This window comes from Etheostoma cragini, chromosome 2 (genome assembly GCF_013103735.1).
Source record: "Etheostoma cragini isolate CJK2018 chromosome 2, CSU_Ecrag_1.0, whole genome shotgun sequence".
NCBI lineage: Eukaryota > Metazoa > Chordata > Actinopteri > Perciformes > Percidae > Etheostoma > Etheostoma cragini.
Genome location: NC_048408.1, coordinates 6,192,382 through 6,208,961, shown reverse-complemented (window position 1 = coordinate 6,208,961; position 16,580 = coordinate 6,192,382). Strand labels below are relative to the sequence as shown.

The window sequence follows — 16,580 nt, the reverse complement described above, 5'->3', positions numbered from 1 at the left end:
ACTTGTGGACACAGAAAGTGTGACAACATTTGCAAGACACCGTTTTCAATGCCACACACTCCTTGAAGGAAATAAACTACAAAGTCCATCACGATGGGGGGGTCCCATGGGCCCATCCCACATGGGATTACAAAACATCTGTATTTAACAGGCATTTTCCTGTCTCGCGTGTATCCTTAGCATGTAGAAAAACATGTATTTAGTCAGATCATATTCATTGTAATAATCTTTGGTGTGATTATTTTCCACCTCCTTGCATCTTACAAAATTAATTTATCCCAGGACTTGATTTCTGTCTGATTGCTTATCATTTTATTGCAAAACCCTATTTTGTATCATCCTCAACTAACTGACAATTTATGCAGAAAGATGGAGCATCAATTCATATATGAAGTCGTCAATTCCTATATGATTAAAAGAGTTACAGACACACTATGTTTGCTGAGATGTGTTTTTATCATGCATTTTTAAACAATTATATCCTTCTGAGGCTGTTTCTTCTACTCCCAAGATAATGTATATTTTATGTGAACGCATGTATACCAAATCATACCACTACTCTATTGATATGTAAATTCCCTCTGTGATGCCCATAATGAAGCAATTTGGGAATTTCCATATTGGAAATCTTACCTTTTCACCCTATGGTGTAATTGTATTTCTTTATAGGCTGATCCAAACAGAAAGATAAGGCAGTGTGTTATTCAGATACAGCGTTATCAAAAAATTTAAACTTAATTACATGCCGATAACTGTAGAATGAAATCAGCTTTATGATCTACCCATATACACACACCTGTACCTTGCCATTAAAATCAGCTCTTGCTTTCTTCAACACTGCACACATCAGATGTCCTTCTTAAGATTGAAACCAGTATTTATGTTAAAGAAACAGTTATGGTGTCAGTTTAGAATAGCTGGTGCTTTTGGTCCAGCTATAATAAGCAGTCATGGCCTTAGTTAAAAAACCTACACATGGGAATCATGAATCATCTTGCTTACAGATCACAAGCATGCTCTGAAATCCTTTTACATCTAATCTGATTTTCTTTTTTAAACATGGCCTTTGATGACTCGGCAAAGTAAAGTTAGCTCGGCAATTCCCACGAAACATCATGAGGGCATTTGAAAAGCAGTAGCACAGTCACACGGTCAGGCCCACATTGTCTGTTCAGTAGAAATCCCCCACATTCCTCTGTTCCTCTCCCAAGCTGAAGACAGAGAAGAATGGTGGCGGCTGGTGTGGAAGTAAAAACAATACTAGCAAAAAAACCTTCAATTAACATATGTACCTGTTGTGCTGTAACAACACAGCACATTTTTCAGATCATGTGAAGTCTGTGTTCCTTACCCGACTGTAAGTCTGTAAGGCAGCCGACCCTGGTGACACACACATCAAAGCATTCTCATGAGCAGGTTTGTATGATATTCTACCAAAATTGTCAACTGCCGGCTGGTCACGTGACAACCCGTCACATGAAGTTTAGGTTGTTTTACAGTTAACTTTGGTTCAAAAAGTACCATGAGGCACTGACAGCAAGTTTAAGCCCCAGACTAAAACTCACTCACAATAGGGTCCAAGTATTTCTTTGAACCCATCACAATCATCTTGGGCGGCGCTAAGCTCCGGACGCAGTGACGTTGGCTCTGCAAAATAGTCTAGAGAAGGAACTTGTTTTGATGGAACATTTGCACCACAGCAACAACATATGCAATATACATACAATATTAAATGAAGTTAACGCTTCACACAATACAATAACGTGAGCATTGTGAGTTGGACTGGGGGTGGAAATGGGACTGAGTACCCAAAAAGATGCAAGAATGGATAGCTGTGGATGCTGACATAGAGAATACCGTTCTACAGGGCCAAGAAATTAGAGCCTGGTTCTCCTGTACCATTAGCAGTTAGCAGGGTTAGCTTGGCAGCGTTAGCCAGGACGATGATCATTTTACTGGCTGTGTCACACTTGTTTTTGAGAGTAATCAGCTGGGGTACGCTAGCTATATAGTTCAATATGAGTACATAGATGTTTATATTAGCCTGAAGCTAATAACTAGCCAACTATACGTCCTTTTGGGCTCTAAGCTGTCTCCATCTATCAAATACATCTCCAATATTTACCCGGGTTTGTTACGTCTCTGGTCACGCAACTGGAAAGGAACGAGAAATTTCAACAGGAGAAAATACTGGCATTAGCATTGTTGTCAGAAAAGATAGTATTTCAACTTTACATGTTTACTTAATATCTGATGACGCATTGGGGTCCTTTTGGGATTTATTACAGTAAGTATATTCCATATTGGACCTTTAAGTATAAAAAGTAATTGTCTGATATTAAAACCTCCAACATCAAATTCAAAGTCTAACGTCAACAAAGAGAAAAACAGAAACAGAATTATAATTTTTTTTTTGTGAGGTAGATTCTTTCACTCCAACGTTTATGAAAATGTCTTGAAAACACAGCCGCAGGGTTTTAACGGTATCTTTATCACCCCCCCCCCCCCCCCCCCCCCCCCCCCCCCCCCCCCCCCCCCCGATCACCGCTGTTGTCGGGGTGGTCATCGTCTGTTACCATAGCAGCAGAGCCAGCAGCAGGTGCTTCCATGACGCTATCCATTGTTATGCTTCCACCGCCTTTTCTTCCGTTTTGCCGCTTGGCAACAAACAAGCATTATGTCACCAACCTAAATTACATTAATTTGTGATCTGGGAGCAATGATTCGCCAAGATGATTTTTTGTAATCTAACAAATTTCTTCTGATTTTATTTTGTAATAACAAGTAATGAAAATGCTTAGGGGAAATGTACATATGGCTTCAACACAGTTACTAAGATGTCTTTTATGGAATAATAAACCTATCAGGGCCTAAAAATCATTGTAACAAATGTACGAAGGGTGAGTGCTTTACTTTTTGTAATGTGTATGTACCGTGGGTTTCACGTAGCTCTGCACTTTAGTTTTACCTTGACACCTGTTTCAGCACTAAAACTTTCCAAATAATACTTTTGGATAGGTAAAGACATTCATTACTTGTTTTGTTTTGAGGAGAATTACTGTCAAGTTTGAATGTTTCTTTCATTTAACAGCAGTAGCTAGTAATTTTCTCCTGCTGTATAATGTTGCAGACACGCTGCTGTACAGGTATTTAGAACTGACTCACATATTGCTCCTGTCAGTTATGCTTGTGTTTTATGTTGCTGGGGCCAAATATGCCTGAGAGGTCTTTGTGTGCTTTCTGAGGAATGTACTGTGTGGGCATATGGATGTCATAGATACTGAACATACTGTGTACAATGAGTGCATAGACTGACATGCAAACACACACTAGGACATGCACATACACACACACACACACACACACACACACACAAAGGTAGAATTTTTGAGCCCAGGTTTATACCCCTGACGATGAAAGACTTAGTTGATTAAGGCTTTTAAATTCAGAGCCAAGAGTTGATGTTAATGGATGGTGGTGATAGAAGCTCCTCTTTTTAAAGGACTTTTTTTTTTTTTGACAACATTTTACACACTAACTAATGATCGGATCCTAGAAGAGAGTCCAGTTAATCACACCACATGTGCAATCAAACAATAAGACTATTTTCATGGGCTGGTTTTAGCAAGCAAGTTTGACTAAAAATCAGACATGCATGCCTCGAGCACAAGCAGCATACTTGTTGTAGTTCTTGTTAAAACTTGACATCATGAGACATTACTACTGAAAAGCACCAAAATGCTCTGCATATGTGAGTAAAAGTAATTTTCAAGCATTTACAATTCATGGCAAGACATAAAACATTTGACTAAAATCAAAAGATGATAATGAAGATATCAAAAGGACTTCAGGTACATAATTTAAGACGAAAGAGCCGTCTGTCATGCTTGATGAAATTACAGAAAAACGTTGTCGGTTGTTGACTCATTCAGTAATTAATGACAGGATTTGAAGTAGCATTGTAGATTTTATTCGGCCAAAAGGGGGCAGCAAAACAAGCTGTAAACACATCTTGGACATAAAGCTAACAATAACAACACATTTTATTGGTACTGCACTTTACATTTCAGCAATCTCAAGAGCTACAGAGCATATAATTTGTATGTAAAGTGCAATTTATCAAAATAATTTGAAAAAAATTGGACCCATTTTCAAAAAAATATGATATCACATATTTGGGTTTTCTTTCAACCAAATAAGGTTGATGGTTCACTATAACATCCATCCATCCATTTTCGTGCGCTTATCCAGTAATGGGTCGCGGGGCCGCAGCTCCAGCAGGGGACCCCAAACTTCCCTTTCTCGAGCCACATTAACCAGCTCTGACTGTTGTATCCCGAGGCGTTCCCAGGCCAGGTTGGAGATATAATCTCGCCACCTAGTCCTGGGTCTTTCCCGAGGCCTCCTCCCAGCTGGACGTGCCTGGAACACCTCCCTAGGGAGGCGCCCAGGAGGCATCCTTACCAGATGACCGAGCCACCTCAACTGGCTCCTTCCTGACGTGAAGGAACAGCGGCTCTACTCCGAGCTCCTCTCGGATCATAAAGACAGGGTGAAAAGCAAAGTCATCCGTGAGGCGTAATCACATTTAGCATAAAACGCAAAGACTCCGCAAGTTAAAACATGCCCCATATTAGATAAACAGTTATGACTGGCCCGATCTGGGCCAGGTCGGCTGGAAATGTGTCTGAATGGGAGGGGGACAGATGCATTTGCCAGATCAAATAAGACATAAGCTCACAGATTTGTCTGGTTCCCAAGCTACAAATTTCAACTTTTGTAGTTTGATGACCATCTCTCTTCATGAGTAAAGCCCTCTGTTGGGACGAGATTAATAATGTACTTCAAATTTATGAAGAAAATTTCATATACTTTGGACTGTTTTCTCTGAGTTCATACATGACACCCCCACCCCCCCGACCTGGGCCTTGAATATGTTGGTCTCTTGATTAAACCGCCTTGTCTACATGCCCTTGAGAAGATTTCTTCACTTTTCTTTATTTAGTCATCATCATCCGAATGTGACGTCATCAGCACTCTTGCATCCCTTTGTTGCGTTTTCCTGCATGCTTTAATTCACAGCCACAAAAGATAAGAGGAACCCACAGCATACCAGCCAGAGAGAAGAAGAAGAGTGGTGAAGAAAGAGCAACGCAAGGGCAAAATAAACAGATTTCAAAGCACTTCCATATAAAGGCATCAAACGTCCCATGCGATGAAACAACATGCCGCAGCTCGTTTTAATTGACACATTGACAACCTTATGATAAGAAGAGGGGAGTGGGGGGCAAGAAGGATGGAAGGAAAGAGGGAGGGAGGGAGAGAGGGGCGAAGGAATGAAAGAAAGATCAGCCTAAACTAACAACAATAAGGGAATGATAGATGGGCTTAATTTTGCCTGACAGACGGTGCTTTCATTAGATCGTGTGCCTTGAACTGTGCCTTGATTAATTATTAAATGAGGCGGCCTGCTCTTCGGCACTGGCCCTCATTTGATGCTCCCACAAATGTGTTTCTGCTGACAGATAGAGGTCCACTACTGGCCCCTGTTTACACATACCAAAATAGAACAGCAGGCAAGTCCCAATACCTTGTTACAGAGCCTGACTGAAGCTTTGATGGTATTACAGCTGCCTCAGGGAGGTTTTTACGGTCCATTTTCACCATTACCCAGAGATATTCTTTGTCACTATGTTGATTAATTTAAGTTGTTGCACATATGGGGTGATCTGAAATAAGTCAGTTTTTCTTATTTATTTCCAACAGTAATCACAGTTTTTCACAAGGTATAAAAGAATGTTTTAATCAAGAGCTGTAGAATATAAGAGGTTTAAAGACTCACTGATACCAATCGTTATCCGGATGTATTATCAGAGACACAACTCCAGCGATCCATGGACCCTGGGTTGATCCAAATGCACCTCGTTACCAATGGGAAAAAGTGTGTGGTCCTGAATGCATACGCAACAGCAAACACATTTCCATAATGGCTGACTGGAGCTAGTTTAACACCTCATATAGTAGAGCACTCATGACTCTATCCATTACATGTCGGAGGGAAGTATTTTCTCTACTGCGTTTATCCGACAGCTGTCTTAAGAGTTTACACACACTATAGACTACGTGACCTATTTACAGACTATAATGCATCAGATATTCATCTACCCAACAATATAGTATAAAGTGAAACTCTCCTACTCTGAAAAACAGTCCCATAGGTCATTCCTACAAGCACCAATTATGACCCATTTTAATACGTACTGTTAGGTGGTGCCCTCTAATGGGCGTAGTAATTATGGCAGGAGCAAAGCAGGAAGTCACGTAACGTGTTATTGTTGGGCACTTGTTATAAAGTAGGGTGCTACAGTAGTACTGCCTTCTAAGGAACTTTTCAAAAGAGGAGAGAGAAATAAAAATACCAAATTTACTCAGAACATATAGCCAACATTTATCAATTATCAAACAGTATGACCTTGTTTCTCTTTTCTTTAGTAATGTATTTTTTAGTGGTGAAAATCAGTATTTCTCTTAGTTTCAACCATTTTCAACATAAGTTGAGAAAAAAAGAGAAGAAAATGACCTTGGAGCTCTGATGAAATAACCCCAAAATAGTAAACCAAAGTGCATCTACCTGGGTAGTATTTTCTAAGTATTTTTTTTTAAAGTGTGGTGAGATCTCACGCTTGTCTGTACGATGCAATGAAGAAATGGTGAGTAGAAGCAGTTCATGTTGCAAGATGGCAAGATGATCACCTATTTCATCAAGACATTTTCACAAAATGCACCTGAATTAACAGCAGAATAGAAAAATAGAGATAACTTCACATGCTTGACTTGGTAAACAATACATTTCTGCTAGTAAGGTGAGGGCTGAGCGTTGCTACACAGCCTCCCACTGAGCTTGATAAGGTAGATGTTACGTGATTATTAATTAAGATCCAGCACAGGGCTACGGACAGAGAGTCAACTAGACCCGGGACTAGACCGGCGACTAGATCGCCGACCGGACCGCCAACTAGACCGCCGACTAGACTGGCAAACGGTAACTCTCGGACAAAGCTGGCTGAGCGTGCGGAGCTGCAAGGACAGACAAAGTTGGAAAGAAAAAGAAGGCTGAGGATTGTCGAGCACGATGTTAGGTAGGTTCCTCTGAGCTGCTGGATTGGGCACTGGAATTGCAGTAAGGGCGTGACCCTGTTCCCTAAACTAAGTTAACAAATTAACTATATTTAATCCCACCCACGATCTTTACCTAACGATAACTAAGTAGCTTTAGCCTGCACGTTTGAAAAATGACGCCAAGAGTCCCGACCAAAGGCACCTGACCAAGCGTAGTTTTTTTTTTACATGCTAAGAGTGAGAATGTGTTGGTTTGTCCCCAGTTTTATTTAATAAAATAGTATTAACATGTATTTATTCCATAGGTGCTTTAGCTTTTCCAATGTTTTAGACAGGAATATGGTAATAATTATGGTCAAAAATTTGCATTTAAGTCTTTACAAACCTAGGGAAAACACTGATACGTGTGGTAAAAGGGCGTTCAGTTCCTGATTTACGGCCACAAACTCATCCCATGTGATGCAGTCACCAGCAGAGGCTGCTATGACTGTCACATGCTGTGACGGGATGCAAACAGTATTAATGGAAACTGCTTTATGTCTTACAGTTCAAACGTTGTTGGGCACATGTGCTGTACCACAGCCATGCAGAGATAAAGTAAGAGGGCGATTTATGAATGTCCATAAATAACATCCGACTGCCTGCGTTTTGACATGCTAATAAATGCTTCCTCCAAATCAATAAGACATGGGAAACACTAAACCCAGCCCGTCATTCAACAAATCAAAACCTCAAGATTTCCACACAAATGGTCCCAGCCTTCTTTAAGCCTTCTGAAATCCGTGCTCTTGGCCTGGATCTGACACAAGATTAGAGGAATAACGGTGAAATGTGTGTTGGACTTCCCTTTTTTTTCTCACCCTGCTCTTTTGATTTGGGAGCCCTCTGTTTTCAGCCTGCGTCTTTTCAGCTCTTCTTATTTGGTTTAGGCATATCTGGCATAGCTGCGGTCTTGTTAATACTTCCCCCAAACTAAGTGCATCTGGAGAAAGTTCCACACACCTCCTTTGTTGCATCAGACAACCAATGCATTCGATGTACATGCAGTACCAGAGGTGGAAGGGATACAAACCTATTCTACTCAAGAAAAACTACTATTACCGTGAAAAGAAATTCACATGGGTATAAGTAAAATGACCAATCTAATCTGCAATCTGCAATGCGGCTGAGTCAAGCAAGTCGAGCTGAGTCAAGCAGGTACCATTAATGTAAAAACGCCATTAGTCATGCAACAGAAAACTCAGATAGTCCAGCTAGCTGTCTGGATTTACCCTGCAGAGATCTGAGGAGCAGTTAACCACGGACCTCATAAATGAACTACTAACAACTCACTCAATTGTCTGGCGTCCATTGTTCAGCTGATTTCAGGTCTGTGAGGACATCTACAGCCCATAAAACTCACAATGTTGCCCAGTTGAGGAAAGAGGAGAAATCAGCAGATATAAACAAGTCTTCTCAGAATGAGAGGTAGTAGCATTCAGTTAAGCCTTTGATCCAGCCCTAACTAGATTGCTTTGACAAGTCCAATTTACGACTGTTTCTCCACCACAATGGCTCAATGTGTGGAGAGCTGGAGATGATCTAATCGCTGCTGCCCTCTGAAGTCTGAGTGAGGAGTACAGAGGAAACATAGTGGAAACATTGTCGTCCATCACGTTTGATGTAAAAACACATGACGGCTTCACCTTATCTGATTTTTTTCATTCCAAATTAGTTAAACCAAATGAAATGAAGCACATCAAACGAGATGATGGAGTCATTTAATTGCATTACACAGCCACACTCCACTTCCTGCTTCCTTCCTGCTCCGTCCGTCTGCATGGACATCACAATGGATAAATGGATGGAACAATGCTCCTGCACGAAGATGCTTTGTTGCATAGTTCACATGGGGTTTTTATCAGCTCTTCCCTCCCTGTTTACACGGCTGCAAACACATATCTCACAAACAAACACAAAAAGTGATTCACACAGATTTTTCAAGCTTCAAATAAACCTGGTCGCCCAAAAGACAAATCAATGGCCCCTCATCATCAGCAATCCTGCAGAAACTGCAGAAATTTTACTTCTGAACTGGTGCGAGTTCAGAAGTCAGCTACGCACCTAAAGACAAAGCCGAGCACAGATGCGAACTTATGCCATCCACTATCTATGGCACCAAAAAAAACAAGGCTGATTCTGAAATGCCACCTCGTGACTTTTTGGAGGAGCTAATCTATTCTATTTAATGTAGTTCAGAGGGGCCCCGGCTCCGCGCTGAAGACACAAGGCAGGATTAGTCCTCATAGCGGTGGCAAGATGAAAGCAGATAAACCACTTAGCCTGGTTCTTGGATGACTTTATATATTTATTTCCCTCAAGTCTCTTCTCCAACGTTTGAAAAGGGATTTAGCAGCAAAGACACTTAAGTCTCTGGAAGATAATCTTTTTTTTTCCTCTTTTCAAATAAGTTGTGGATTTTGTTGTGTGCGCTGCTGAGTTTTATGAACTTTCGACTGTAGTTCAGGGAGGGTTGAGAGACAGAATTCTCCTTGCTAACTATGGCCTTTTTAATAATAACAAAAAATCCTGAGCCTTGCTATGAAACTGTCACAAGAGTTTCTCTGCAGCTCTATCAAAAACACTGTGTGATGCAAACTGCTTTGACATTTCAATGTATTTCATAGGTCACTCAGTGTGTTTTTCTTTCTGAATCACAACTCAAAATCACTGTAATATAAGTATTAATACCCTTTACTTCAGTCAAAGTTTTGATTACACACTGTAAAAAAGATGTCAGATTAATATAGTGGAAAAAACTCAGTACCTCAAATTTGCATTTCAGTACAGCACTTGAGTTCCAACACCTCACAATAAATTGATGTGAATAATCCTTATAATTTGGATTCCCCTGACCCTAAAATGTGTTTGGCTGAGAGTCTGACCCGTGTGCCCTGCAGCATCTTCCCACTCCTCTATTGACTCTGCAGACCCTGCGTTCCGGGCCAAGCTGTTGAGGGATTCCGACCCCGGGCTTCGGCCCCCGCACATCAAAGGCTCCTTATGGAGGATGTTAATATTTGCTCAGGTGCATCTCGCGGGTCTGCTTTGAGCATATAAATATATCAGAGGCCAAAGGGACGTCTGGTCACGCTGTCCCTGTGTGTGTGAGAACAGGGGAGGGGAGGGAATGACAGTTTGTGTTGTCGCAAAACACACACACACACACTCCTATACACAGACCCCCCCCCCCCCGTCCTCTGGTCTACAGCCCATATTTGAACCCCCTCGTCTAACTCTTTGCTTTCTTCTCAGTGGCCCTTTGACCTGGGGCTGGCCTTGAAGGGGGGGTCGGGGGTTTTGGGGGACATGCAAAGGACAGCTGGGGACAACAAGTGTCCTGTCCCCTCCTGCCTCTTCTGTCCCATGGCCCCTGCATTGCCTTTGAACTTCTGCCACCCAGTACCGCGGCCCTCCTGAGACGGCAACTGTTTACCCAACAATGTAACAAACAAGAACATAGAGACAAGATTAGATAAAGCTTTCCCCAACTCTTTGTTTATGGGACACAAGACCTCCATCTCACATCTGTACTGATTCCATCTCGGTGTCACTGATTGCAACGGCTTACAGAAAGGCCTGGGCCCCATCTCCCCACGTTGCTTACACTCCTGTTCTTTGGAAGTCAGGTTGACTTGGCTCGCCGCGACCGGCTTGTTTATGCCGAGCTCCGCAAATAAGATCTCACCCTCTGCAATCTCCGTCGTCAGCCAATGCCGATGGACAGATGTGGAATCTCTGTCTCCAAACTCCAGAGTGACATCAAAGGAGCTGGAAGCCAGTCAGACCCACATCTGTGGAACAATGTGACTGTAAGACTGATGTGTTTTGTACCAGGCTCGCTGACAAAACACAGACTGTTGAAAATCTGCCGAGCTGTTGCTGCTGCTGCAGGAGCCCACTCTAACATACATGTCTGGAGTTAGGATCCCAGGCAATCATGGAGTCCTGGTCCAGGATTACTTTCCTAGTAATAATAGCTTTTAATAATAGTGTTTATTGATCCCTGTTGGGGAAACTACAATATACACTCTGTTTTGTTATCACTACACAGAGGCCTAAAATATACACATACACACACACACACACACACACACGCACACACACACACGCACGCACACACACGCATGCACGCACACACGCACACGCACACGCACACGCACACATGCTCAGGACCTATGCCTGCACTAATGAAGAAATGTCCTAGTGAGTGGGTTTCAGTGCTGGACTGGAGGAGTTGGAGGGTACGGTGCCTTGCTCAAGCGTACCTAGCAGTACCCAGGAGGTGAAGGTCCTCGGGTCAAATTTGACCCCTTTAAAAAATGTCTATATCAGAAATATGGGTTTCTTTTTAACCAAATTACCACAAAAAATGGATTGAATTCCGTACAACGCTCTTTGCAAATACAATTGATCACTTTCATTCCTGATTAAAGTCATCCCTAGGTTCCTCTGATCTTAACTATTAGTCAAAATAATTCATAATTTCAGCTTTTTTTAACTCAAATATTAGGTATAATTCTTATTGACCATGAATTCCAAAAAGTAGTGTAACACTAATAAGGTGGTATAAAAAAAGTCTGAAAAAGGGACATAAAAGTTGATTTTTTTTGTCAGGTTATGACCCAGGAGGATAACACAAGGGTTAAGTAATCTGGACAATTGTATTATTGTGCTTTCAGGATACAAATAGAGTCATCATCAGACAGGCTTGTTGTCATGAACCATTCGTATAAAAAGTAATGCGCTGTAATTCAAAAGCATTCCACGTATTTTTTGTTATAAGCACCACAGTGACTGCCGATGATGGTTGGGTCATAAAACACATCGCTTTCAAGCCAGGGAGAGGAGTTCGCTCCTTGGGGAAAACAAAAGGATATTTTTTTAGGATATCCTACGTATCGATGTGCATTCATTTTCCTAAGAAAATCATCAGAATCCGCTGCATCAGATTACTCACTTCTATGGAACAGACTGAATGGTCATTCTCCGTAAATACAACCAATATTTATATAAATAAGGGTGAAGCGAGACAGATTGTATAGCTTTGTTAGAGCAAGGTCAACATACATCCCAACAGCAGAGAATTACCTTCGTGCAGTTTGTATCACAGTCATGAACATCATACTTCTGCCCAATGCTTGTGGCAGAAAATCCATGAGAGCTGTGACATCGATTCATCATCGATGTGGAAATGTTTAAGAAAAGTCTCTCACAATGACTATCTAAACTCAGCGCCAGTCCAAGGACGTGTGCAGAAGCAGATGTCATTCTTTGATGGCCTTTTCCTGTATAGCCTGTGAATGGTGATAACATTACCGAGCAAAATCAAACAGGAGTGTTAAATTATATAATATTGATCCTCTGTTCTTATCAGTCAGGCCCAGGGCCTGTCCTTCCTGCTTACATTGTCCTCTCTGCTGGTTGGAACTTTTTGCTTTTGGATGTTAAAGTATTAGGGAAATATTCCAGTGCATCCATTGTGGAAGTTCAAGGTTAACCCCCAAAACAGTTTCCACCTTAATGTGCTGTGAAGACAAAGTTGGATTCCCAACCAAGTAGTCCCATATTGCCAGAACTATATCTCCACAGCGCTGTGGTCTGGCTACACCGCATGTTCATTCCAGGCTAGGAGAAAAAACACTCTTGGTTGTTTGCATTTCTTTTAACCAATCACAGTCGTTTGGGTGGAACATTTGCACCCCGCAAAAGAAAACGGCACATACAATATAACATAAAGTTAACTGTTCTCCCAATACAGTGGCGTGAGCTATTTAAATGAGCTGATATCTGGATACAAATCATTGGCTCTTGCCAGTGTATCACCTTGTGTACTTTGTCCACAGCAAAGTACCGGTCCCAAAACGTCCCAGTTAGAGAGGAAATACCGTAAATACATTCTTTGTGAATCTTTACAATCATTCCCCAAAAGAACCAAGTAGGCCGGCCTTGTTGCACAATCAAATATTCTTCAAAACTCGCAGTTTGCAGTGTGGACCCAGTAATACTGAATGCAGTACTAAAATCACAATGTATACTTCAAAGAAAAGAGCCTTAAGGTAACACTCTCATAGTCATTCTGCCTCTATTTTCTGTCATGTTCCTTTTCCATTTGGTAGTTTTGTGTCTCTTTGAGGTCATTTCAATTGTATTGTTAGTCATTTTGCACCTCATAAGGTCATTTTGTGGTAGTTTTGTGTATCTTTGTAGTCCTTTTGGGTGGTTTGTAGTTGGAATGTGTATGTTTTTTGGTCATTTTGTGTCTATTTCCAGTCATTTAGCGTCTCTTTGTGATCGTTTTGTGCTTTTTACAGGAATATTTTGGGGCTCCTGACCCCTTTGAGCCTGGAAATAAATGAAAGAATAGATACCAATGGAAAGTTGCTGCAGGTTTTGCCATCTTCCTGTAGAAGAAACCACTTCAGCACTAACAGTGGGTTGACTGATAGTAATTAAGAATGTGTGGATAGGAGGCCAAGACATGTTTGAAATCATTACAGGAAGGTGAAGACTGACCTTGTCGATGTTATCAGTCTGCCGTGTCACCATATGGGGACAAACATATTGAGTTGACTGGAATTAACACAAACCCAGAAGGAAATTAGTAAAGTGAGAGGACCATCTGTTCAGCAGCATGGAGGCAATTAACTGCACATAAATGAAGCCGATAAACATGCGGTGGGTGAATCTATATCCATTAATATTAAACAGAGCAATCACTTTAGATCACAACCCCAAATGCAAAAAAAGCAGAAAACAAATTTATGTTTCTATCTACCTAATACTTGTGACCTGTCATATTTGTATAAATATATGCAGATGAGAAACTTTGCTCTGCTGTTTTTGTTGCATTATGTTATAATACAGTTGTATGTTTAAGCCGCTCTAAATGAAATATCAACTCACAAAACCCATGTTAAACTGTTCTACAATATGTGCAAGGGATTTTAGTTGTTGTATTCATTTGGGTTTGCTTTTTTTTTTTTTTACAGCCACCACAGAAAGATTATATGCATCACGGGGTTGTTACTCGATAACAATTGATACTGATGGCCAAGAACGAGCAAAATCTTTTTTCCAGTCAAGAGTTTTGCAGTGTTTTCTTTAAGACAGTTTTTCTGGAGGAGCAGGTATAACATATAACACCTCCAAGGATTTCTTGGCCACCTAGAGGCAGCGGAAACAATACAACATTGGCCTATAATCACTTTTTATAATCACAATTTGCCGTTATGGCTGGTGTGAAAACCACGCATTCCCATGGGGAACGGGTTCATACGAAGCCGTTACAAACTATTCTGCCAGACATTCACTTGACGACCTGAGAAAAAGGTGACTGGAAGGTAGTTCAGCCGACAAAAGGTGACTGTTCTGTTGTCAAGATAGTTCATTTTAGAAATGAACTGTGGTCACCAGTCCAGTACTTCCAGGACACAAGCACCTGTTTCCTGAGTAAAAGTCTTGTGTTTTCCCCTTAGCTTCTTCCAGGACACGTATTCTCAGGAAGGGGCTTGTATCATATCACATACAAAACTTATGCACAACAAATCACATGATATCCTAAGAAATGACAGCAACCGCCGGCCATTCACGTGACGACTGGTCAAGTGACAGTTAGAAGAGCGGTCTTTACAGTTAACTTTAGCCGAAAAAAGGTTACCGTCAGCCGGCTACAGAGCACCGGGAGATCACAGACATTTCAGTGGCCGCTGCAGATGAGTTAAACCGACAAAAGATGACTGGGAGCCAGCAGCAGAGCACCGGGAGGCCCTTGTCATGTAAGTTGAGTATAGTTTACAAAATGTGACTGTGTGCCGGGTACAGGGCAGTGTGAGGTCACAGTTGATTCAGCAGCTGTTGCAGTTCAGTAGTGATTCATAAGTAGTGCTTTCAACCTTGGATTATGAAGACACATCCTCACTCCCATCTCGTCAAATACGGACGCTTGGTCAGGGCCTTTGTTGTTGTTATTGATGCTAAAGGTCTCCTTTAGCGTCACATAAAACGCGCTTGGTCGGGACTATTAGCGTCCCTTTTGACGCTGTTACGTTAAAGAGAAGCTTGTGGGTGGGATACGGTTCTGTGACTAGCGGTAACGGGATGGTTGGGTTAAGGGAAAGGTCATGGGTGGGCTGACAAGCTGCAATAACGGGACGGTTAAGGACACACGTGGGACATGGACCCTGCTCTCCTAGGTGAAAGTCTTGTGTTTGACCAATCCACCACCCCGACCTGTCTCCCTACGTAGAATTTCCCCCTTACATACTACTCACTAAACCCCGTCTGGATGCCGCTCTCCCCAGTACGTTCTACACACACGCCAAAGCGGACAGCCATTGCCCAAACGACCATATTTTAAGCGTTCGGAATGATAACGGGATGGCAGACACTACATTTTAGAACTATTAAAGAATTGAATATTATTCAGCAGTTTCGGAATGGCATTCACTGTAGAACAGTTTTATCTCTGGGTTGTATTACAGCAAACATTTTGTGCTTAGCGCCAACACATCCATTTTTATTGCTTTCACAGATTTGAGTGTTGGGGATATAAGATATGGGGTGGCCTCTGTAGGGGAAATATAGGAAAGAAGAAAAATGAATGATGGTGATGTTAAGAGTCTGAAGTTATCACACATTATCTATCTAGTAGATGGAGCCTCTCAAGTGACCAGCCATCATAAAAGACAAATGCAAATCTAATATTTTACCAAGGCAGAGGTCACAGAACAGCTCCAGATAGGATAAAACTGACAGTTGGGAAACCGCACTGACATATTGCACGTCACAAACTCTCCTTGTCAAATATTCATCACATCCCGTTCCCCACCCTGTTTCATTCCAGCTTCAATAGTAATAAATACATTAGCGGATAAAAGAAAATCAAACCGGCTCCCAGAGAGAGCATGTCAGGCTTCACAATCTCCATGCTGTTTGTACTTGGGAAGAATCAATTAAAAATGTACAGCTGCCGTAGATTTATTATGCATACGCACGTCCTTTTTAATTCATCGATGGGCCGACACATGTATTTGTCAGGCGGGTAGATACACAATGAGCGGAGGAGGAGAGGAGCTGGGGTCGTGCAGGCGGTGTTCTACAATCTGTGATACGTTGGTAGATTTGGGAGTTTGTGTGTGTGTGTGTGTGTGTGTGTTTGTGTGTGTGTGTGTGTGTGTGTGTGCCCTCCTATCTTCAGGGGCGGAGCGATGGGGTGTCTTCTGGGGCTCCAGCCACAAATGTTCTCTCCAAAGCCCCAAATCTTTTATTTTCTTCTTTTTTTTAACAATTTCTCTATTTATTTTTCATTGCAAAAACTATTTTCAAAAATATTGGTAGTGCTGTTAAATGCCAAATTCATATCCCACCTCTGTTATGTAGCCTGACTTCAAAAATAGTGACAAGAGACTTTTGTCACCTCT

At 41.6% G+C, this 16,580-nt stretch overlaps 1 long non-coding RNA gene across 1 annotated transcript; it reads left to right on the top strand.

Annotated features, from left to right (window-relative positions):
* Positions 1–3,186: 3,186 nt before the first annotated feature.
* Positions 3,187–14,655, top strand: LOC117955070. The gene is made up of 3 exons (XR_004658950.1): positions 3,187–3,198; positions 13,211–13,217; positions 14,580–14,655. It is a non-coding gene; the product is annotated as an uncharacterized LOC117955070 (long non-coding RNA).
* The last annotated feature ends 1,925 nt before the right edge of the window (positions 14,656–16,580 follow it).